The sequence below is a fragment of the Schistocerca gregaria genome, chromosome 2 (genome assembly GCF_023897955.1).
Source record: "Schistocerca gregaria isolate iqSchGreg1 chromosome 2, iqSchGreg1.2, whole genome shotgun sequence".
NCBI lineage: Eukaryota > Metazoa > Arthropoda > Insecta > Orthoptera > Acrididae > Schistocerca > Schistocerca gregaria.
The window spans coordinates 570,290,727-570,316,595 of NC_064921.1; the positions used below are offsets into that span (position 1 = coordinate 570,290,727).

A 25,869-nucleotide genomic window follows, 5' to 3' on the forward strand; every position below is an offset into this window, starting at 1 on the left:
GTTCCTCTAGAACTGTCTTCAGATCTTCACACATCAGTGACGCAGCATGTGAAGGTTGCTGTGTGTGGACGGGTCACTCCTGTAACCGAAATTTCAGATCTGAAGATGGTTCTAGAGGAACCGAAACCGGTCATGTGAATAAACATTTTTGCAATCAAGACGGATGTTAAATAATATTGGATAAACCAGTGATTGCGGTTATTCCATCAGACATTATGTCTGTTTCTGCATTGTGACTTCGTTTCGCACATCAGTCCTTTCTTCATCGCAAGTAACACCCTTAATTGTCAGACTGTTAGTTTCGCTCTTAAGAAAATGGGTTCACTAAAATAAGAAAGAGAGAGAAAAATACTATTATGTCGTTATGGGAGGGGGAGTTTCACCACGTCGGATCGCATACGCCTGGCTGATTAGCCACGAGGATCGGTCTGCCGTCCAGCCTGGATGTGGCTTTTAGGCGGTTTCCCACATCTCAATAACTGAATACTGGGCTGGTACCCCAGTCCCGCCTCAATTACACGATTCATAAGCATTTCGAAAAGCTTCTCTCACTTTTACATGATCAGCACAGAGTTGTAGTATACGTATTCGGTTCCTTGGAGAGAAATTGCAGGGGGATGGACATGGGAGGGGATGCGAGAGGGGTTGTAACAGTGTTGTCACAGAAAGGGATCCGGCCACTCTTTAAAACTAAGCATGCCAAATGCGTTAATAACCCTGCTCGAACTCGGGACAGACGCACAAGAAAAAGTATTGGAAGACGACGTGGTTGCTGCCTTGAGACCGAGGACAGGTTTGACGCAGCTCTCCACGCTACTCCATACTGCGTAAGGCTCTTCGTGTCTGTATTACTGCATCCTGCATCCATTTGAAGCTGCTTTCCATATTCATTTCTTGGCATTGCTCTACTATTTCTACCCTCTTGCCTCCTACATTGCATAACAACATAAAATCAATCTAGACATAAAGTCACGGTACTTTGTAACATTAGGTATTAAAAGTGGAAACATGATAGAAACGTATTAATGTCTAGATACTAATTGACAGCACTAAAAATAAGATGGAAAATAAAAATGGGAAGGAGAAGAGTAAAGTAACGACGGAGTCGGTAACTACGTATCTAGGAGCGTAACGGATGATCGTCCACAATTGTCACCGAAAATGATAGCCACAGACGAGGGCTTAGTGAGATGTTGTACTGTTTAATACATTTTACCGTTACTGAGGGCTATAGTCACATCATAAAAGCTATCCAATTGTGGTAAATGAGACATGTGGCGGTGTAGAAAGTGCTAGTAAAAACAGCACCACCCGGCATATTTATCGGAGATACACTAAATACGTCTACCGCAAATAACGGAGTTTATCGTAACTGTTGCAGTGTCTGAAACATTCACTGTAAGTCAAAACAATCCGATTTTAAAACAGATGGAACTCGTAGATCCAGCGCAAAATATAATTTCTTACCACAGACGAACAACGGCCTCACGAAACAGCTCTAATTTTTAAACCATTGTGGATGGTTGAGTTTCTAACAAACCATGGCGCGTTTAAAATTATTCACATATCTTACTTTAAACGACCTGAAGTTTTTGTAGACGCAGCAAGTTCCCATACAAAAGAGATCTAAAATTTGGAAGTATGAAGAAAAGCTGACAGACCATCTAATTCTTTTGCTCCGTTCGTTGGATGTTCCCCTGTTGCACTCGACGCAGTCTTGTAGTGCCCTTTCAAGAACAAATTTGTTCACGTTCGTAAAACTGTCAGGTGTATTGCACACCGTGTGTCAGGAAACCTTTACACGTGCAGCTGTACTGTTCGCTTTCATTCTGTATTCCGAGTAAACCAGTAGAATATGTAACCAGTAGAATATGTAATTTATTTTTCTTTTCGAAAATTATTTTTCTTCTTCAAACTAACCGGAATTTTACACACGTGAACTACGTAGGCAAACAAAGCCAAATTTCGTATAAGTCTCTTTTTTACCTGTATCGCGGAAGAGGCAACATTGCTTGTCCTCCTTATATAATGCAGAGAATTTAGTCATTAATGTATGAAATAATGAACTTCCGATATGACGAGAGAGAGTTCGATGACCAAAAAAGAGAAAGTCTCAGTTCTACATACACTAATTACTTCGAAGAGTGATATGCTGTGCAATTCCTTTCTTTAGATGTGAGATACAAGCACCAGAAATGACTGTAGTCCCATTTGAAGAAAAAATGTTGGTAACCATCTGACTGTCATGGGTATGACGATACAATGTCATTCAGTAAGAACTTTCTTAAAATTCATCTACGAGAAAACTGCTCTGGTACGCTTTGGTAAGGGCTGTGCAGACGTGTGCTGCCATGTCGCGTCAAGCTCGCTCAGTGAAGACGACCCGCCAAAGCTCTCCTATTCATTCCTGTAAATGCTACACATTACTTTCCCAGAATCTTCCCGAAAATCTTCCTTCCGTTCCTTATTCCTAATACTGATTTCATGTGTTCTACCCATTTAATATCGCTTTAGACTATTGGTGCTGGTGGATTCAAAAGTTAACTACTTCCGTTCTGACAAAAGTATAGAAAGCGACAAGTTTATGTCGCTGATTCAATCTAATTAATTGTCCCTATATACTAATAACATTATAAAGTGGCTACTTCCTTCGGGATAATAACTGTGTTCTGATGGCTATGTCTCCTCAGTAATGTGCTTTCTATTCCGGCCACGTCGGCCAAAGATTCTAGAAAAAAGTCTAATTCCGCATTGTAACACGTAAACTCTAAAGTAATTCAGCTTCCATGGTCGTACCATCATCAAGAGAATTATTATTTCATTTGCGTTAACCGACCGCAGACCTTACACAGCAGCCCACGGTGGGCTAAATAACATTCGGCGTAATAGGCAGTCATAAGGGAACAAAGCATGCCTTTAAAGCAATTCATCTGAATCACGTAATGAAACAAGTAACCAGGTGTGATGAAGTATATTACATTTTATTTATACACTGTTAATCGGTAGCAGGCGCCACACACGGCTGATAATGGTAGAAATAGTGCAAGGAGTATCTGTTACAGAGTAAACATATCATTTTAAATTGGTCTGTGTTTTCTGTTTTGAACATCGTTTCGGTTACTATGGCCGTAACTTTCGGTTACTATGGCCGTAACATTTGCAAATCGTGGCGAAAGAACCAATGTTAATCCGCAGTGCTCCGTGATGCAGTCGGTCCCAATGGAGGATGGAAAATGTCCTTTGATATTCTACTCGCTTTTCAGTATGTGCGTACTTTCGGCATACGTGTGCAAAATTTTGAAAAAAAAAAATTCACTTAATCCATAAAAAAAATTGACTGTTCTCGTCAGTGAGTAGTTTTTTCGTGATGACGACAGCGATAACACCAGCTCGAAGCTCAGGAATATTATGCAGCTGATGTTTTGAAGTCAAGAATATTTTACCCAGGATGTCGTCGTGAAAGACTGAAAATGACATGTGTAGTTCCGGAGTACGCAATTTAAGAGAACAGCGACTGTTTCCAGAATAATTTATTCACTCTGCAGTGGAGTGTGCGCTGATTTATCGGAGGAACTGGAGCTGTGAGGACGGGTTGTGGATCGTTCTTGGATAGTTCAGTCGGTAGAGCATTTTTCCGTGAAAGACAAAGGTCCCAGGTTGAAATCCCGATCCGATACACAGTTTTATTCTGTCAGAAAGTTTAAGTATATTTGTTGTTTCCAAGAAGGTCGCTGCAGTTTGGCGGTTGATCGTGAAATGTTACGAAAAGTGATTGTATCTATTTCAGACTTCGCCGAAGGAGCGTTGTCACTGGGAAATTATTCCCTGACCGATCAGAATTCAAAGGCTATCACTTACATGTTGCGGTAAACTACTTACCGAGTACAGAAATACTTGAGTTATACTTGAACAATTCGTAAGTAATTGATTAAAATAAACACATGCAAAATAGGTCCTAGGACGAATACAGACCGTCAAAGAAAACTGAGGAGAACTGTAACACTAAAATAATACGGGTTGTGGAAATAACAGTGGCATGTGAGAGTATCTCCATGCGTTACTGAGAGTTTAAAGTCAGTCGGGAGTGCGTGTCGTGTTAGTGCTCGGTATTTCCAGGCATGGAAACACTAAAAATTCATAAAATTTGAAACTTTTATGATAAAACAGCGTACGTTTTAATATCATTCAGTTGTGAAAACTGCTTTATAAAGGACAATGTATATCTAGTGATAGAACAAGTGCATATCATTTTAGAAGACGATTACATCTAGAAATACACATGAAGCAACTTAAATCACTTAAGCAACTTCATTCACTTACTAAAAGCGAGACTTCTGGTCCAGACTGTATACCAACTAGGTTCCTTTCAGAGTAGGCTGATAAAATAGGTGCATACTTAACAATCATATACCACCGACCGGCCGGGGAGGCCGAGCGATTCTAGGCGCTTCAGTCTGGAACAGCGTGACTTTTACGATCGCAGGTTCGAATCCTGCTTCGGGTATGGGTGTGTGTGATGTCCTTAGGTTGTTTACGTTTAAGTAGTTCAAAGTTGTAGGGGGCCGATGACCTCAGATGTTAAGTCCCATAGTGCTCAGAGCCATATACCACCGCTCGCTCGACGAAAGACCCGTACCCAGAGTTTGGAAAGTTGCACAGATCACACCAATATTCAAGACAGGTAATAAGAGTAATCCACTAAATTACAGTCCCATTCAATTGTCAACATCCAGAAGGATTCTGGAATATATATTGTGTTCAAACATTATGATTGCCTCGAAGAGAACAGTTAGTTAACAAACAGTCAACACGATTTAGAGAATGCCGTTCTTGTGAAACTCAACTAGTCTTCCCACACACAAAGTTTTAACTGCTGCTGACGAGGGATTTCAAATTGATTTTGTAATTCCAGATTTCCAGAAGGCGTATGGCACTGTACCACACAAGCGGCTTGTAGCGTAAAGGTGTGCTTATGGAATATCGTCTCAGTTACGTGACTGGGCTCGTAATTGTTAGAGAGGCCACAGCTCGTAGTGACTGACGGTAAATCATAGAGCAAAACAAAGTGATTTCTGGCACTCCAAAGGTAGTGTTGTAGGCCCTCTGTTGTTCCTTATCTAGATAAACAATTTAGGAGAGAATCGGAGCAACCATCTTAGGTTGCTTGCACATGATGCTGTCGTTTATCGTTTAGTAAAGTCATCAAAAGATCAAATGACATTGCAAAACTATTTAGAAAAGATATCTCTATGGTAAGAAAATTGGCAATTGACCCTAAATAATGAAAAGTGCTAAAAGGAAATGAGTGCTAAACGTAATCCATTAAAGTCCGGTTACACGATAAATCAGTTAAACTTTTTTTTTCTCCTGTGCTAACCTCTTTATCTCTGTTTTCCTCTACAGTTTTTGCCCTCTACAGTTCCCTCTAGTACCATGGAAGTCATTCCCTCATGTCTTAGCAGATGTCCTCTCATCCTGTCCCTTTTCCTTATCAGCGTTTTCCACATATTCCTTTCCTCTCCGATTCTGCGTAGAACCTCCTCATTCCTTATCTTACCAGTCCACCTAATTTTCAACATTCGTCTATAGCACCACATCTCAAATGCTTCGATTCTCTTCTGTTACGGTTTTCCCACAGTCCATGTTTCACTACAATACAATGCTGTACTCCAGACGTACATCCTCAGAAATTTCTTCCTCAAATTTAGGCCGGTATTTGATATTAGTAGACTTCTCTGGGCCAGAAATGCCTTTTTTGCCATAGCGAGTCTGCTTTTGATGTCCTCTTTGCTCCGTCCGTCATTGGTTATTTTACTGCCTAGGTAGCAGAATTCCTTAACTTCATTGACTTCGTGACCATCAATCCTGATGTTAAGTTTCTCGCTGTTCTCATTTCTACTACTTCTCATTACCTTCGTCTTTCTCCGATTTACTCTCAAACCATACTGTGTACTCATTAGACTGTTCATTCCGTTCAGCAGATCATTTAATTCTTCTTCACTTTCACTCAGGATAGCAATGTCATCAGCGAATCGTATCATTAATATCCTTTCACCTTTTATTTTAATTCCACTCCTGAACCTTTATTTTATTTCCATCATTGCTTCCTCGATGTACAGATTGAAAAGTAGGGGCGAAAGGCTACATCCTTGTCTTACACCCTTCTTAATACGAGCTCTTCGTTCTTGATCGTCCACTCTTATTATTCCCTCTTGGTTGTTGTACATATTGTATATGACCCGTCTCTCCCTGTAGCTTACCCCTACTTTTTTCAGAATCTTGAAGAGCTTGCACCATTTTATATTGTCGAACGCTTTTTCCAGGTCGACAAATCCTATGAACGTGTCTTGATTTTTCTTTAGCCTTGCTTCCATTATTAGCCGTAACGTCAGTATTGCCTCTCTCGTGCCTTTACTTTTCCTAAAGCCAAACTGATCGTCACCTAGCACATTCTCAATTTTCTTTTCCATTCTTCTGTATATTATTCTCGTAAGCAGCTTCGATGCATGAGCTGTTAAGCTGATTGTGCGATAATTCTCGCACTTGTCAGCTCTTGCCGTCTTCGGAATTGTGTGGATGATGCTTTTCCGAAAGTCAGATGGTATGTCGCCAGACTCATATTCTACACACCAAAGTGAATAGTCGTTTTGTTGCCACTTCCCCTAATGATTTTAGAAATTCTGATGGAATGTTATCTACCCCTTATACCTTATTTGACCGTAAGTCCTCCAAAGCTCTTTTAAATTCCGATTCCAATACTGGATCCCCTATCTCTTCTAAATCGACTCCTGTTTCTTCTTCTATCACATCAGACAAATCTTCACCCTCACAGAGGCTTTCAATGTATTCTTTCCACCTATCTGCCCTCTCCTCTGAACAGTGGAATTCCCGTTGCGCTCTTAATGTTACCACCGTTGCTTTTAGTGTCACCCAAGGTTGTTTTGACTTTATTGTATGCTGAGTCTGTCCTTCCGACAATCATATCTTTTTCGATGTCTTCACATTTTCCCTGCAACCATTTCGTCTTAGCTTCCCTGCACTTCCTATTGATTTCATTCCTCAGCGACTTGTATTTCTGTATTCCTGATTTTCCCGGAAGATGTTTGTACTTCCTCCTTTCATCAATCAACTGAAGTATTTCTTCTGTTACCCATGGTTTCTTCGCAGCTACCTTCTTTGTACCTATGTTTTCCTTCCCAGCTTCTGTGATGGCCCTTTTTAGAGATGTCCATTCGTCTTCAACTGTACTGCCTACTTCGATATTCCTTATTGCTGTATCTAAAGAGTTGGAGAACTTCAAACGTTTCTCGTCATTCCTTAGAACTTCCGTATCCCACTTCTTAGCGTATTGATTCTTCCTGACTAATGTCTTGAACTTCAGCCTACTCTTCATCACAACTATATTGTGATCTGAGTCTATATCTGCTCCTGGGTACGCCTTACAATCCAATATCTGATTTCGGAATCTCTGTCTGACCATGATGTAATCTAATTGAAATCTTTCCGTATCTCCCGGCCTTTTCCAAGTATACCTCCTCCTCTTGTGATTCTTGAACAGGGTATTCGCTATTACTATCTGAAACTTGTTACAGAATTCAATTAGTCTTTCTCCTCTTTCATTCCTTGTCCCAAGCCCATATTCTCCTTTAACCTTTTCTTCTACTCCTTCCCCTACAACTGCATTCCAGTCGCCCATGACTATTAGATTTTCGTCCCCCTTTACACACTGCATTACCCTTTCAATATCCTCATACACTTTCTCTATCTGTTCATCTTCAGCTTGCGACGTCGGCATGTATACCTGATGTATCGTTGTCGGTGTTGATCTGCTGTCGATTCTGATTAGAACAACCCGGTCACTGAACTGTCCACAGTAACAGACCCTCTGCCCTACCTTCCTATTCATAACGTGTCCTACACCTATTATACCATTTTCTGTTGCTGTTGATATTACCCGATACTCATATGACCAGAAATCCTTGTCTTCCTTCCACTTCACTTCACTGACCCCTACTATATCTAGATTGAGCCTTTGCATTTCCCTTTTCAGATTTTCTAGCTTCCCTACAACGTTCAAGCTTCTGACATTCCACGCCCCGACTCGTAGAACGTTATCGTTTCGTTGATTATTCAATCTTTTTCTCATTGTAACCTCCCCCTTGGCAGTCCCCTCCCGGAGATCCGAATGGGGGACTATTCCGGAATCTTTCGCCAATGGAGAGATCATGATGACACTTCTTCAACTACAGGCCACATGTCCTGTGGATACACGTTACGTGTCTTTAATGCAGTGGTTTCCATTGCCTTCTGCATCCTCATGTCGTTGATCATTGCTGATTCTTCCGCCTTTAGGGGCAATTTCCCACCCCTAGGACAAGAGAGTGCCCTGAACCTCCATCCGCTCCTCCGCCCTCTTTGACCATAAATTCAACTAAATACCAAGGAATTGCTATTGCGAACAACTTAAATTGGAAAGAACACACAGAACATGGTTTGGGGAAGGACACCAAAGACTGCGTTTTATTGGCAGAACATTTAGAAAACGTAACAGATCTACTAGAGAGACTGCCTATACTGCGCTTGCCCGTCGTCTTTTGGAGTACTGCTGCGCGGTCTGGGATCCTTACCAGATAGGACGTACGTCGAGAAACTTCAGAGAAAAGCGGTACATTTTGTACTATCGCGAAATAGGGGAGGGAGTGTCACTGACATGATACACGGTTTGGGGTGGACATCATTAAAAAAAAGAGGGTTTTCGTTGCGGCGAAATCTTCTCACGAAATTTCAATCACCAACTTTCTCCTCTGAATGCGAAAATATTTTATTGATACCGATCTACATAATAAAATAAGGGAAATTAGAGATCGCATGGAAAGGTGCAGCTGTTAGTTTTTTCCGCGCGCTGTTTGAAATTGAAATAGTAGAAGGTAATCATGAAGATGCTTCGATGAACCATCTGCCAGACACTTGAGTGTAATTTGCAGAATATCGCTGTAGAGGTAGACGTATGTTGTGAGACTGTTTCTATTAAACAATATTCAAGCTATAACAATTTTTTCTTACACACTTCGTGACTTCCGTGAACGGCAATATATACTATATTGAGGTTCAAACAACAGTTTACCTCTACTCATGTTTGTTTAAATATTACGTCGGAAATGTTTAACATACAGGACTTCCATTTCTTAAACTACGACAATATATAAAGCGGTAATCTTTTTAAAGAATAAGTACCACTGTGTAACAGTGGATACATTTTAATGGTGAAACAGTATTCTGACACTAACATTTATTGGTGAGGTTAAAGCTTCCTGGAGGCGTAGAGGGAATCAACAAGCTCAGGTTAACCCAATATTTTAAATTTCAACAGTATCTCTTAGTGCATGGGAATAATAATAAATTACAAGGTACTGTGTGTTAAACAGTTACGGTTATAACAGTAAGCAGATTATATGCTAGCGCATTTGTGATTGGGTTACTTTGAAAATAAGTTATCTACAGTGACCTTTAGCACTGCTAAGGCACACCAATGAGAAGTAGTGTGTCAAAAATATTGAAAAAAAAACTAAGAATCACGAAAATGGCATAGAGTAGTATAAGTTAAGTAAATAAAACCAGTAAATAAAACAAATATGTTAAATTATTTCAGGAAACAAATTCTTTTTTCAGTCACTGTATTTTTATCTATCTGTTGGATTCTGGTGTGACCCGGAGCTTTGCTCTGTTATTAAGGACTACTATTTTTTATTCATGTATTCATTTTATTCTGTTTCTACCAATCAATTACTACATCTAATTTTGTTTTTATTATGAACAAAGGATTATAATTACAGAGAGAAATAGTAATAGCCTAACACTAATCTTTATCTTTACAATCCTTAGTCGATAAAAATCTGCAGTAACGAAAAATTCCACAAACACACTCATCAGTTTTCAGTACACAAGAATTTTCTCAGTGATACTGTTGGAGGAAAGAGAAATGTTAAGTTTTTGTTTCGTTATTAAATGCAAAGTCCATTATGGTATGTTGGACAAAAACATGGTGCTGGCAGTATTTAAGATGTATGAGAGAATGTTATTCAATACCTAAGTAAATTAATGTAATTATTCGCCTCGCTGAATGTAAATTCATGCCACGAAGTCATAACGTAGTATGAATGGAAAGGCAGACCTGTGGTTATGCGACACTGCTCAGTCGCGCCGTCCGTGACCTCTCGTCGCTTACTTATTTCAGTCGATGCTGTCAGACACCTAGGGGCGCTCCGTAACGTCAGCATCAGCTGCTATTGACGTGTTTGGACGACAAAAATAACTGCAGTCTGAAAACTGAGTATTCGCCATTGTGTACTAGTTTTCTATGCATGGTCATGGTGAAATGGCGACTGGTTTGTTATTTCCCCTCGAGATTACCACATTGTTATGGAGAGAAAAAAATATTCAGAGCAGGTTTCTGTTGCGGAATAAGTCGCTATGCAGAGTAAGGCAAACCTTTATAGAGTGGCCTAAGCTGATTGTTTTGACTTAGACCTTAAACATGGCTACGAAACAGCAACTGTGTAATACTGAAGAGGTTGAAAAATCAGCCAACCAGTTGCAAACAAAGCTTTATTAGCCTGTGACCTAGGTTTCGATATTTGTAAAAATATCTTTTTCAGAAAGAACAGGCCTTGTTACATCACATTTAGCCTTAGTCTCTGGCGTGATGTATACGTAACTTACGCAAATATTTTATCCTGTGACCCCTATTACAATTTTACGTTGACAAGAGCCTTTACTTATGGGCATTTACTAGTGAACATCCATTCTGAACCGTGATAAGTGTAACCTGGCTGCTATCTAAAGCAATGGCTTAGGGTAACTCTTGTTTTATCAATTCTGTATATAACAAGATTCGCTCGGCTTCATCTAATCCAATGTACCATCATGTGATGTAAAACATCTTTCAGAGGAAGATATTTTTACAAATATCGAAACCTAGGTCACGGACTATAAAGCTTTGTTTGGAACTTTTGGCTGATTTTTCAGCCTATTCAGATTACGGAAAAAAAGGTTCAAATGGCTCTAAGCGCTGTGGGACTTAACATCTGAGGTCATCAGTTCCCTAGACTTAGAATTAATTAAAAGTAATTAAACCTAACTAACCTAAGGACATCACGCACATTGATGCCCGAGGCAGGGTTCGAACCTACGACCGTAGCAGCCACGTGGTACCGCTCGGCCACCGCGTCCGGCTTCAGATTTACACAGTTTTTGTTTCGCAGCCATGTTTAAGATTTTGAAATTGTCGGAAACTTACGAGGAGGCTTTTGTTGACAGAAAAATCTTACCACTTCAAAGTCGCGACTGCCAGTCTCAAAATATAAACTAAAAGATCTATTCCTGTTTCTTGCAGAATGACAAATAGGACCGTACCAAACCGATCCTCTCCAGAAGCTACAGAGGTATTTCACAAACCAGCACCTCCATGTAAACCTATAGAAACAATCTTCACGAGTGAGGTCTGTCGGTCTCGCTGACCTTGTAAAAAGACCTCCACTTTCGAACTTAAGATATCATTAAGGAGGTCGCGGACGTTCATATCAGTGTGGCATGGTTCACCGTTCTCCCGAAACTACGTCTTACGATTGAAAAAAAATATTTAAAGTCTCCTACAGCTGTGGCAGAGCATCTCGTATCAACAAGTACTAAACACACGCCTTTCACACAGGATGGCAGCCCCTAAGCTCCCATTAGTTGATCTCGTTCAGTTCAAGCCCATAAGTTTACACAAAGTCATTTCTAGTGATCTTTAGTGTTTAAAGTATGGATTTGCTTTACTCCAGACATCGATACTGCGGCATCTGACAACACAAACTGCAAGTACGCTGTCCAATTTCGTAGCACTTTAGTGCATTGACCAAACTAATTTCTGTGTTCAAATGTAGTTAACGCCAGTGTTTCTATTAATTATACCAGAAGTAAAATTGTTACCCCCAACAGTGCTCTCTACAATGTACTTCTGAAAGTGTACATTTTACTAGTCAATTGATTGTTGTTCGTATGTGAATCTTCTCTCACAGTCGCTTTAAATTTTATTTTATAAAAAAATTCTTTCTAGACAGCCATATCCTCTCGGTGTCTCAATTAACAAAACTCCTCGCAATTAATTTTCAATCAAACACGGTAACCTTCTTCCAATTAAGATGATACCGCCTGTATGAAACATTTACAGTCCTCCTACTTTGCGAGCACCGAGCACTTCCTACTGCTGTGCCATACATCAAACGCGTACCTACACGTTCCCGCAACGATTATTCTCCGTCTTTGAAGGATAGCCGCAGTTGTAGGAGATTGTAGCTCATTTTGTTCAATCGTAAGATGAAGTTTCGGAAAATAGTGCACCATTGCACATTGATATTAGTGTAGAGGTCCTTTTACAAGGTCATAGAGATCGGTTGACCTCACTCCTATAGACTGTTTTCCATAGGTTCACATGGAGGTGGTGGTTTTTGAAACACATCGCTAGTTACTAGAGAGGATCTGTTGGGTAGGGTCCTGTTCGTTTGTCTCATTGTGCAAGAAATAACAAGCACAGACGAGGGCGAGGCAAAATTTTATACGCTGTTGTAGTTCAGGTATCGAGACTAGCGGTCGCGACTTGGAAGTTGCTAACATCTCAAGCTATTAGAAGTTGTAAGATTTTTATGTTAATAGAAATATTCAAATAGTAAATTAAACTTTTTCATTGTTTGTTGACTGTGACGATTTCCACATAAAGTGTGTTAATGAAAATGAGCGTTTGGCGTCATTGGCCGGGAGGCCCCTTGCGGGGCAGGTCTGGCCGCCTTGGTGCAGGTCTTGTTACATTCGACGCCACGGTGGGCGACCTGAGCGCCGGATGGGGATGGAATGATGATGAAGACAGCACAACACCCAGTCTCTGAGCGGAGAAAATCCCCGACCCAGCCGGGAATCGAACCCGGGCCCGTATGACCGCAATCCGTCACGCTGACCACGCAGCGACGGGCAATGTGTTAATTTCCTTCGTAAACATTGCATGTATCATAATTTAACGTGTCTTCTGTGCCTGTACCAGTTGTCACCTGACGATCGCCTAGGAAGCGGTGAACCGGTTCGTCATAAATATTATCTGGAGAACAAGAGAAGATTTTTTCCTATTCTAGTAGTATAGTTACAGTAGTTATAGCTGCCCTCCGTATGTCAAATGCGAATTATTTCAATACGAACAACTAACATACTAAGTAGAAGAAACAAACGGTATAGTGTTTCTACGTGGTAGTTACCATCATTCAAACTAAAAAAAAGTCTGTGTTCGCAGCTCAAAGATATACATGCATTAATGTCCGCCCTCTTCTTCTGTGATGAAATCGAGGATTCGTCGTGGAATGTACTCCATAATACTGAAAGCGTTGAGGAACCCCCTGGTCCACACACACTCAACTACCAACCATATACTCTTCAAAATTTATTTTAGCTGAGTGCAAGCAGCGTACATGTCGCTGAATGGTGTTCCACCAGACCCGCTCAATACATTGGCAGAAGGGAGAATAGGAGATAAGACGGATTACACATTTTTTATTTTGAAATGATGGAAGAAAGCAAACAGGTCAGTCCCCGGAATGAGATTTTCACTCTGCAGCGGAGTGTGCGCTGACCTGAAACTTCCTGGCAGATTAAAACTGTGTGCCCGACCGAGACTCGAACTCGGGACCTTTGCCTTTCGCGGGCAAGTGCTCTACCAACTGAGCTACCGAAGCGACCTTTGCCTTTCGCGGGCAAGTGCTCTTCCGAAGCTTCGGTAGCTCAGTTGGTAGAGCACTTGCCCGCGAAAGGCAAAGGTCCCGAGTTCGAGTCTCGGTCGGGAACACAGTTTTAATCTGCCAGGAAGTTTCAGGTCAGTCCCCGGTTTCGGAACGACTCTTAAGGCAACAGAGAGGATCGGCGATCCCTGTGATCTTATGTCAGTTTTGGTTTACCAGAACCATCAGTTACGGTTGTAGAATGCCAGCAGCCTGCGGGAGCGAGGCGAGGCTTATTTCCTTGAAATTCTCATTCTCCACGCGACATTCTAAGTGCTCGTTTGTTTACACTTGCAGCCGACTACCACGATAGTGTCTGTACTATAGCAGTTGCTGTACTATAGCACTGACATGATAACAGGTATGCCCCTTTGTGGCCAGATTCTCCGCTGTTACAAAGCGTGATATTAAGAATCGGATGCCAATCAACAACGCGTAGGCGCCAACGGTGGAGGCATCGGGCCGCGACAGTTCCCTTCGAATCGAGGTACCAACGTACATCCTTGATTTATGGTGGTACGTAAAATGTACGAAACGGGAATCACGACATCGCACTTTCAAAAATGCAATTAAATTGCTACTCTTCCGCATTCTGCCGCCGACTATTGAGCCGATGATCAATAAAAGGTCCGACAAGGCACGCCATACGTCCACCTTGATCTCGCTCCCTCTATCTATCTATCTATCTATCTATCTATCTATCTATCTATCTATCTATCTATCTTTCTGCCTATTTTCCAACGCACAGCCAACTCAGTTGCTCAGGGATGTAAAAGAGAATATGCATTTGTGTAATAATATAATACTAGTAGCTCCTGATGTATTAGAGATATAATGCTCAATCTTTATGAACTTCAGCGAACACTAAACATAAACATTATTGACACTCGGTCGTATTATTTGTTTCAGGCAACCTCATCTGTTCCTGATTTCAGAAGAGGTGTTGCTAATGTGACTGCTTGGTGAGTACTAGAATCTCATTATCAAGTTACTAAATCAGAGTCCACAGCGAGGGCTTTTTAGTGGATGCGAGTTTTGCTAAGAATATGAAGGTAACGGCACGGAAATATGTTACAAAGCGATATAAGAACAGCTCAATGATTTAATGTTTGTGTTTTGGAGAAGTAACTTCAGTCGACGAATACGGGTAGATCAACGTAATGAGTAGAGGCATTTGATATAAATTCACCGATATTATGTGGAAATTGTAAAAACTAAGATTGTTTGCTTTATGGCAGATACGGTGTCCAGCTCAACTCTATTATTCCGGTCTTAGGCGTTGGCCTTTACGTTGTTGGTCCATGCTTTTCGTAATCGTCATAAATGATGAGTTTAACAGATCGATGAAGCGACAAGACAACTGCCAAATTTCTATATCACTCATGCAGGGTTAAAAACCAAACCTTGTATCCTACATATTACTACTGTAATCGTAAAATATCCATTAGCTCTCCACTTCGGAATTACACATCGGAAGCCTGATTATTGTTAATTTCTAGTCACGTTTCGAAAATACGTGTCTTTGTCCTCAGTGACCATTTTATTTGGTTGAAACTCGACGTTTCTCTGTGCTAGTTTATTATGGGCGTTCTGTTTCTCTATCCAGACATCACAAAATTTAAGAGTTTATATTTCATGCTTCCTATATGAAACTTCGCAACTTAGGCCTACACACCAAGAGTTTCTTCCTGTATGAGCCCACAGCTTCAATGTAAATTCTGAGTGAATGCCAAACCCATTTTTTATGTTCATGGTAGACTGTCAAGAACTGTTTTATGCAGATGAACTTTGTTTCATTATGTATTACGTCAATTTCGGCATGTGACTATTTTCAAATGCAGTTGTGCGTTTAAAAATGGTCACAGGTCGAAACTGATTCCTAATGGAATACATGGTAGAACAACGTTCTTCCATGTATAACAATTTCTGACAGTCTACGGCTGACTTCTAAAATGACATAACGAACCAACATATTTCGAGGCAATATTTGCGAAAAAAGGGATGTCAGTTTAGTAAACTTCAAACGATTAGGTATTCCTAGCCTTTTGAAGCCAAAAGCATTTCGTCTCACCTGCTAGTAGTAACTGGAACTCAGAAAATAAAGACCTTTTGTCCGAGAATAAGTAAAATACGACACTGTCGCGACTGAAGGTAAAGACATTGCGCTTGGAGAAGTATCTGAAATAAATAATTGTAAAATGAGTGGGAGCTTCTTTCTCCTGTATTACGATCATGGAAAATAAAAAACTGACCACCTGAATCTGCGGTCCCATATACGATGTTTTGTTCACTTATTCAAGCTGTTCTTTGTATCTGATCATATTCACAGGATCACCCTGCAGTCCTCCAATCTTGTATACGCTACCGTAGAGCTGCTGTTATATTCGTTGCACGCTATTTACACCTACTGTCGCAATTGTTCAAGGAACGTTCTGGACGTATTTGATCTCATTCAGTGTTTGGTAAACAAATTTCATGGTCGTATTATGGGTTATGACTGTGCACACCTTGATTCCTAGCGCTGATGTGCTACGTCACAGCCGCACTCACCGTGGTAATTGACGCTTTGTTGTAGGGCTACACTTCCAGACGATCACCACTGACGCCTAGACAGAATCTATTTTCAGAACTAAACTAAACTAAGCATCATTCATGCCTTCAATTGTCTTTCGCTGTACTGTCGAAGGCGGGCTGTGCGGTCATTCCAAGTATTTGAAAACATGGGAAGTGGCAGCTTTTTTTCCGCATTATAGCAAACGGGTCTTGGTGTCCATGGTGACACTAAGGATGCTACGTTGATCCTGACTTCTGCTGCGTTCGCTGTGCGATAGACGACGACTGCTAGTCCTATGCTTCCATCCAGGGATAATTCCGCCTACAACAGCCATGCAGAACTAGAACGAAAAGCATGTGCATTGCTTTGGGCCACAAGTAAAGCACACAGCCGAGACCTCATGTCCAACCCTTTCTGCATTTTTTGGGAAGAACCTTCTACTCTCACACATGCATAGTGACGTTTACAATGTTTTCGAACGTGTAGTGGGTTTGAAACAGTAGTAAATCAAAGACACCAACAGTTACCGTAAGTCTTGCATTCTCATCCTTAGTATGCCATTTTCGTTCCTTCAACAATATTGTGCTCTGAGTGACAGCTATTTATGCTCTGTCTCGATCGACGCAAGCGAACGGATAAGGTGCACAGTTTTGCAAACTGTCGACAGCATACTTTAACAACTACGCTGGAACTGTAGGCATAACACAAGTAAATATTAAAACTTGAACCATATTTGCTGCCTGCCTCAGTAGCCGCGGTCGCTAATGCACACCTGTGTAGTCACACTAGACTCCGAAACTAGCCGGTTCCAATCCCAGTGACGAAAAATTTTGTCAGTATTTGGCCGACCAAGGGGAAGAGAGGTGGTGACGCGTAGTTAGTGATCACCAGTTTTTGCGCCAGTGTCCAGGATTAAATACGAAACACTCTCCACAGTGTTTCGTGCAGACAAGGCACGAGACATGATGATGATGATGATGATGATGATGATGATGATGATGATGATGATGATGATGATGATGATGATGATGATGATCATCCTTCAGTTGCATGGGGACGGCAAGCCCGGCGGACTCCTTGGTGCTATTCGAGAGAAATAGCACCTGGTTTGACCCCTTCCCTTCCCTCATCCACATGAGCATAAACTCAACTACACTGTACAGCCACTCATCTCAGTCGTTAACAAGATATACTTACACACTTGATCATAACAGATCGGAGGAAGGCAACGGCAAATAACCTCCACTAGGAGTTTGCCTAGAACGGAGATGCGGGATTCTTGCATCTGCTCCCCTATGCACATAGAGCATGGGACTACTTTGACTTGATCACCATATTTCCTTCTTGAATACTTGAAGAGGGAAGTGAATCTTACATTCAAGATCGCTGAAATACTGATATGAAGGCTAAATGATTGTGGGTTTATACTATGCGATTACTACATTGGTGGTGATCATCATGAGCGTGTCACATCGAGCAAGTGTTTAGGTGCAAGATGATACACGATTTTTGACGGCCACGTAAAATCAGAAGTAGGAAAGGCAAGTGGAGGACGGATTTGTTGAAAGGGTCCTGGTAAAATGTGCTGCATCTATAAGAGGAACCTCAAGATGATGATACCAGGGGGTGCGAAAAAGGAATGCCTTTCAATCTTTTATGTAAAACTTGTAAAGCCATTTAAATAAAACAAATGTTATTAACATCCTACAGCTTTGTTCTTAATGTCTACATATTTGCAGCACTCTGCCACTATGCATCTCCGAACTGTGGCATGTATAACGCAACACTATGTCGGTACTTGACAACTAGTTTGCTTTAATCTAGTTTCAAGCTCGAGGAGTTTGTCCACACATGTAGCACGTTCTCCTTCATCATGACAACGCCAGACGGCAAACAAGCGCTGCGACATCTGCAACAGTCCGACGCCTTGCATTCGCTGTTATCGGTCATCCTCCGTACCGCTCCGACTTGACGCTATCCGATTTGTATCTGTTTCCATAACTTCAAGAACACCTTGGAGAATTTCACTTTGTTAGTAATGAAGCGATGCGAGCAGAAGCGAGGTTGTGGCTCCATCCATGAAGTCAGTCATTCTATAGTGACGGTAAGAACAATCTGGTTTCACGTTGGGATAAATAGGTTCCTCTCCTCTCCAGGGTGACCATGTTCAGTAATAAATACGTAGTCACGCAGAATAAAGACTCATAGTGTTAATAAAAGTTGTTCTATTTAAAAATTAGTAAGTGTTCACATAAAGTATTCAGCTTTCACATAAAGAAGTATTAAAAAAGTGTTAAGTTTTCACATAAATTGTGCTTGACAAGACACACGCAACGAATTCAGAGACGCACTGTTAGGATATTAAGAAGTCGACATATAGTCCACACGAGTATGTAGAAGAGATTTTTGGGAAACGTGAATGGCAATCTTTCGAAGAAAGATGCTTTAATTCTCGCTAAATCATGTTGCGTAATCTTGGAGAGCCGACATTCGAGGAAGACTGTGCGAAAACACTGCTGCCATCATCGTGTAACTTGCGTAGGGGTCGTGAGAGGGAGGTAAGAAAATAACGGGCTCTGGGGGGTGCGCAGGGTATCTTAGGAGGAGTGGTCAACATTCAGGGATATGACAGGAACGGACATTCAAAGAATGAAACTTCATATGGACATATGCGCTAATGTGAATGGTTCCCGAGATGGGTCGCATTTAATGTACGGTGTTATTTATTTTCTGTGTCACTCAATGTAGTACCAGGTTTTCACATGTAGGCCACAACAGACAGTAAACATAACGACAAGCGTTTTACAAAGTGTCAGTTCAAGAGTACGTGTTTTTAACACATTCACTTCTAAACATGGTCACACTCGTCAAATTTCCAGCTGTTCTATAGTTCACAGGTAGTGTTCGAATATACTACCGTCATCTTCAGTGCAATTGTACACTCTCTGGAGAATACGTAGTATTGACTGAGTGCCACTGAACGCTCCCTGACGAGGGCAGCAGCGATCGTGATGGGACCAAGCAGTTCACCTCGCGTATTCACCTTCCGTTTCTACACTGTTCATCCAACCCCATAAACAAAAATGTAATGGCCCAAGGACTGGCGATGTTGGTGACCAATAAATGGTACTAATACGGCCAATTCAGCGACTACGATGGGTCAACACGAGACTTTCCTGGTAAAATGCGGGGGGGGGGGGGGGGGGGGGGGGGGGCTCTTTCATGGTGGAAGTACATTGCAGTCTGTGTGCCGAAAGGATGTACTCAAGGTGGTCAAAAACGAATTTTCCAAAAAAATAAAAAATAAAAAAAAATAAACGTAGGTCTCTTCTAAAATGATTGGATCCATCAACATGTTATCGATTATTCTGCACCCAACACTGATGGAAAAACGAACTCGGAAATTTTCAATTGTGGCGTCTGGGTTTCCCTGGGAGCATCGATGATGATTATTACGCGACTTCTTAATTCCATTCTGTGTAGAAGCGGCTTCCTCAATGAATGGTATTAATTGAAGCAGATGACAATTGTAATTTAACCAGTGACAAAATTAAAGGCATCTGGATACTCTGTATGTGAAATGGACAAAATTTTTCCGCATTTAATCTTCGCCATGCACGTGTTCGTGAGATACTGATACGTGCAGAAAGTCTCATTGTGCTGGTGGCGGGACTAGGCTGTACCATTTCAACAATGTCACTGTTCCTGCACAGGTTGTTGAAATACACATTCAGAAGTTTTTTGGATTTGGAGGAATGCCTGTTTCCTGGAATGTGCTGGAAACTCTGATAAACACTCTATTATCAGGAATTTGACGTGTCGAAAAGCACCGACGGTATTTCTCGATAGCAGCAGTAGCGCTACCGTCGTAGAAGCCATAAGAATACATCACATCAGCATATTGTTCAACAATGTAGATGGTTGGCATTTTAGCTAGCACGTGAACAAGCGAAGTTAACCGATGCTTCTCTGTGATAGTCTCAGTCGCTCGCAATACTTCACTCGCAACACACCGTGGACAACTGCGTGTTCAGCAGGCTAGTTTGAAGCAGAAAGACATGAGCAGAGAGATAGAACGCAATGAGGTAGATTGGAGTGGAATAAATGCCGAAGAGATTGGGTGAAGAAGACACATGGGCGCGCCACTAGCACAGAGATGAATATAATTGTGTTCTATCTCGGAAACATATTCGGAACAGGACATATGTCCATAAGAAGTTCATTGTTTCAATAAGAGTTCCTGGCACATCCCTGAACTTTAACCATTCCTCCTGGGGAAACCCTGTGTAGGCCGTCTTTCTTTTTCAGTCAGTTCTGGACTGGAGGAGGACAGAAAATGACTCTTATTGTAACGAAACTACCGTATGATTCGTCCCGTACATTGGCCTGTGCGTTACCTAATCTGTAGATGGAAAGAGATAATGACCGGAAGCGCCATATAGACAATGAAGAACCAAAGAAACTGGTACTTCTGCCTAATATCGTGTAGAGCCCCCGCTATCACGCCGAAGTGCCGTAGCATGACGCGGCATGGACTCCACTAATGTCTGAAGTAGTGCTGGCGGTAACTGACACAAAGAATTCTGCAGGGCTGTCCGTAAATCCGTAAGAGTACGAGAGGGGTGGAGATCTCTTGTGAACAGTACGTTGCAAGTCATCCCACATGTGATCAACAATGTTCACATCTGGGGATTTTGGTGTAGAGTGGAACTCTTTAAACTCCGAAGGGTATTCCTGGAGCCACTCTGAAGAAGTTCTGGACTTGTGGGGTGTCACATTGTCTTGCTGGAATTGCCCGAGTCTGTCGGAATGCACAAGGGACATGCATGAATGCAGCTGATGAGATAAGATGCTTACGTTAAGTGTCACATGTCAGTCATATCTAGATGTATCAGGGGTCCCATATCGCTCCAACAGTACACGCCCCGCACCATTACAGAGCCTCCACCAGCTTGAACACTACCCTGTTGACATGCAGGGTCCATGGATTCAAGAGGTTACCTCCATATCCCTACACGTACATCCGCTCGATACAATTTGATACGAGAACAGACAACATTTTCCCAGTTATGAACAGTGCAGTGTGTTACAGGCCCATGCGAGGCGTAAAGCTTTGTCTCCTGCAGTTATCCAGACTACACGAGAGGGCCTTCGGCTCAAAAAACAAATATCAAAGACGTTTCGTTGCATGGTTCGCACGCTGACACTTGTTAATGGACCAGCATTGAAAGCTGCAGCGATTTGCGGAAGGGTTGCATTTCTGTAACGTTGAACGATTCTCTTCAGTCGTCGTTGGTCCCGTTTCAGCAGGATCTTTTTCCGGCCGCAGCGTTGTCGGAGATTGGATGTTTCATCGGCTTCCTGATAGTCATGGTACACTCGTGAAATGGTTGTAAGGTGTCAGGCAACTTCAACACCTTCCATGAAAACCCTGACATGATAAGCAAATCCAGTAGTATGTCACATAGCTCTGAATAAATCGTGACATTAAATTAACCAAAGTAATACGAGTAACGAGTGAGTAAATGGAATACCACAAACTAACACAAGAATGCCTAAATGCATGTTGTACCTTCCCACCGTGAGACCGACGCAGTTCCGAGGGGAGAATCGAGAACAGAAGCCGAGAGCAGAACCGTGTTAAGCTAGAAGGCCCTACGATAAGGGACGGACTGGACACCCACGTCGTCAGCTAACCACTAGGGCCTCACCACCCGCACGTTCTAGCATGAGACTTTTTCGCGTCTCTGTTACGTCAAGGACAACCCCCCAGCCCATGTTAAAAGATAGAGCCCTCCACAAGAACAGTATAGATCTTACGATAACCCTAAAAGGACCACGCCAGCTGCAGGTTTTAGTGTGAGACTTTTTAGCGTCTCTGTTACGTTGCAAACTTTAAAAACATTGCCCCACCACGATAAGTATAACGTTTCTCATTGGATAGACAGAATTTTTGTAGGCGGAGCTTAAGGTTAACATTGAGACCCTGATTGGACAGATGAGAACACAGCCAGACAGTTTTTTTTTTAAACCAACTTCGGTAAATTGTAGTAAGGAGAAGTTAGGTGAGAGTTGCTTCCGAGATGGCGAGGTGAGCGGAGCTGTGCTGCCCGCCGCTGGCCTGACGCTGCCTAAACACCGACAAGGTAATGAACGCACGCGATGTCGCATTTTTGAGCGCATAAGGCTTCACTCAGAACTGCAAAAGTCTCATCTGTTACACCCCTTTTTTTGCGTAATAATAGTGTGATCGTAAATTAAAGCTCATGGTGTTCACATTTGCCACTTTAAGTAAAAATCTGAAACGCGATGATTTCTCTGTTATATAGTTATTGAGAAGCCACATCAGCCACTGCAATGTACGACAAGTTAGATAAGTAATTAAAGATAATTGAGGGTCACTGTAGACCATTTTGATAGTTTTCTCTTTTGTGAAATTTAATTTAAACCTAGATTATAGATGTGAAATGGCATAGGTCGTCCTTCGATCCATTGTAGAACTTGGAAACCCATTCAGGGAATATTCGTTCACATTTTTGTTGAACGCAGTTGGTTTTTACCATCCTGTATTAAAACATTTTCTTTTATCAATAGTGCAATTTATAAACGATGTTTTGTGAATAGAATAAAATTTCCAATGGTAAACTTAACTGCTTTTTCGACGTTATTTTACCAGCTAACTAAAAATAGGAAAGCCTTGAACCCCTTCCACTACATTTAGTTAGTATTAAGATTCTTTTACAGGGAGTGGAGTGGAGCTGACGCTGAGATCATTTAGTATTTGGTTGTATTATCGCTAGTCTCACTGAACTCTTCTGAATTCTACATGTCAAGTGTGGTCTGGCGTCTCCTTACAAGCGACGGGTCCCAGGTTCAAACTGGTCAATTCCCTAAAAAACACGCTCAGAGCGTTGTTGCGCGAAAGTGGTAGGGAGACACGATATAGAACAGACACCACCATGAATGTTTAGATGGTCGTACAGGAAAAGCCCCACTTCATCGCTAACTCGGAGATGCTGTGTCCCATCGCTCGTGCGCCGACTGTAACACCACATTCAAACTCCCTTAAATCTTGATAACCTGCCATTGTAGCAGTAGTAACTGATCTGACAACTGCGCCAGACTACACCAGTCTCTTTGGCGCTTAAGTATATATTTTTAAAGAACTATCCAAGGTCACTATACACCCATGTCGAGAAGACGCTGCTCACTGCGGTCCAAGCGAAGAAAATCGGAATGGGTACTGGTGGATTTTTGATTCCTCTCTGACTGGTAGGTTATTTCTGCTCGTGACATATACTTCCAGGCAACTTGCAACCGGTGGGTGCGTAGGTAGAGACAATGCCAGAAATAGGGCCGGCCTTTCATAAGGCCGGCGCTGTACACGCAGCGAGGTGATTCGCGTGTTTATGTGTACAAGCCGGCCGGGCGGCCTGTGCTCCTTGCCGGAGGGGGGCTTTGGCGTCATGCTCGCCAGATGCTCGCCTGGCAGCGGTCCATGGGGAGCCAGCCGCGGTACAGTACACGACTGCCGGCACAAAAAAGAGGCCGGGAACGAGCCTCGCCTCGCCTTGCCGCGGTGGGCGCTCGCCTTACTGCCGGGACTTTGCATACATCGCCAGCCCTCCAAGGAGGTCGACGACAGCGGCCTTCGTATCTCACCAGTCCATTAAGGAGCCGCAGGAGCAGGGAGAGTTACGACAGAGTCGTAGGGGAGGTAGCAGTACGAAGCAGAGCGAAGCTGGAACGCTGCAAAAAGTAATAACCTGTTTCGAGGATCAGTCGCATGTAACTACCTTAGAAGCGTGTGTCAGTTTGGTTTGGCTCTAAGCACTATGGAACTTAACATGTGAGGTCATCAGTCCCCTTGACTTAGAACTACATAAACCTAACTAACATAAGGACGTCACACACATCCATGCCCGAGGCAGGATTCGAACCTGCGACCGTAGCAGCTGCGTGGTTCCGGACTGAAGCGCCTATAACCGCTTGGTCACAGCGGCTGGCCATTTTGATTTCCTAGTCATGCTGTTTAGACCGCGCAACGAACTTACGCAGTATCACAAATACACTACTGGCCATAAAAATTGCTACACCAAGAAGAAATGCAGATGATAAACGGGTATTCATTGGACAAATATATTATACTAGAATTGACATGTGATTACGTTTTCACGCAATTTGGGTGCATAGATTCTGAGACATCAGTACCCAGAACAACCACCTCTGGCCGTAATAACGGCCTTGATACGCCTGGGCATTGAGTTAAACAGAGCTTCCATGGCGTGTACAGGTACAGCTGCCCATGCAGCTTCAACACGCTACCACAGTTCATCAAGAGAAGTGACTGGCGTATTGTGACGAGCCAGTTGCTCCGCCACCATTGACCAGACGTTTTCAGTTGGTGAGAGACCTGGAGAATGTGCTGGCCAGGCCAGCAGTCGAACATTTTCTGTATCCAGAAAGGCTCGTACAGGACCCGAAACATGCGGTCGTGCATTATCCTGCTGAAATGTAGGGTTTCGCAGGAATCGAATGAAAGGTAAAGCCAAGGGTCGTAACACGTCTGCAAGGTAGCGTCCACTGTTCAAAGCGCCGTCAATGCGAACAAGAGGTGACAGATACTTGCAACCAATGGCACCCCATACCATCACGCCGGGTAATACGCCAGTACGGCGATGACGAATACACGCTTCCAATGTGCATTCACCGCGATGTTGCCAAACAGGGATGCGACCATTATGATACTGTAAATAGAACCTGGATTGAAACTTCCTGGCAGATTAAAACTGTGTACCCGACCTAGACTGGAACTCGGGACCTTTGCCTTTCGCGGGCAAGTGCTCTACCATCTGAGCTACCGAAGCACGACTCACGCCCGGTCCTCACAGCTCTACGTCTACCAATACCTCATCTCCTGCCTTCCAAACTTTACAGAAGCTCTCCTGCGAACCTTGCAGAACTAGCACTCCTGAAAGAAAGGATACTGCGGAGACATGGCTTAGCCACAACCTGGGGACTGTTTCCAGAATGAGATTTTCACTCTGCAGCGGAGTGTGCGCTGATATGAAATTTTCTGGCAGATTAAAACATCCCCCAGGCTGTGGATAAGCCATGTCTCCGCAGTATCCTTTCTTTCAGGAGTGCTAGTTCTGCAAGGTTCGCAGGAGGGCTTCTGTAAAGTTCGGAAGGTAGGAGACGAGATACTGGCAGAAGTAAAGCTGTGAGGACCGGGCCTGAGTCGTGCTTTGGTAGCTCAGTTGGTAGAGCACTTGCCCACGAAAGGCATTGGTCTCGACTTCGAGTCTCGGTCGGGCACACAGTTTTAATCTGCCAGGAAGTTTCATATCAGCGCACACTCCGCTGCAGAGTGAAAATCTCATTCTAGAACCTGGATTCAACCGAAAAAATGACGTTTCGCCATTCGTGCACCCAAGTTCGTCGTTGAGGACATCATCGCAGGCGCTTCTGTCTGTGATGCAGCATCAAGGGTAACGGGAACCATGGTCTCCGAGC

At 42.6% G+C, this 25,869-nt stretch overlaps 1 protein-coding gene and 1 non-coding gene across 3 annotated transcripts in view; both read left to right on the forward strand.

The window, feature by feature from the left end:
* LOC126332942 (pleckstrin homology-like domain family B member 1) overlaps positions 1–25,869 on the forward strand; it is a 996,704-nt gene that overhangs the window by 256,941 nt on the left and 713,894 nt on the right. For both annotated transcript variants that reach the window (XM_049996695.1, XM_049996697.1), the window contains exon 2: positions 14,709–14,761. The gene's annotated coding sequence lies outside the window, so the exon portion shown is untranslated. The remainder of the gene's footprint in view (positions 1–14,708; positions 14,762–25,869) is intronic.
* Positions 13,793–13,867, forward strand: Trnas-cga (transfer RNA serine (anticodon CGA)). The gene has a single exon. It is a non-coding gene; the product is annotated as a tRNA-Ser (tRNA).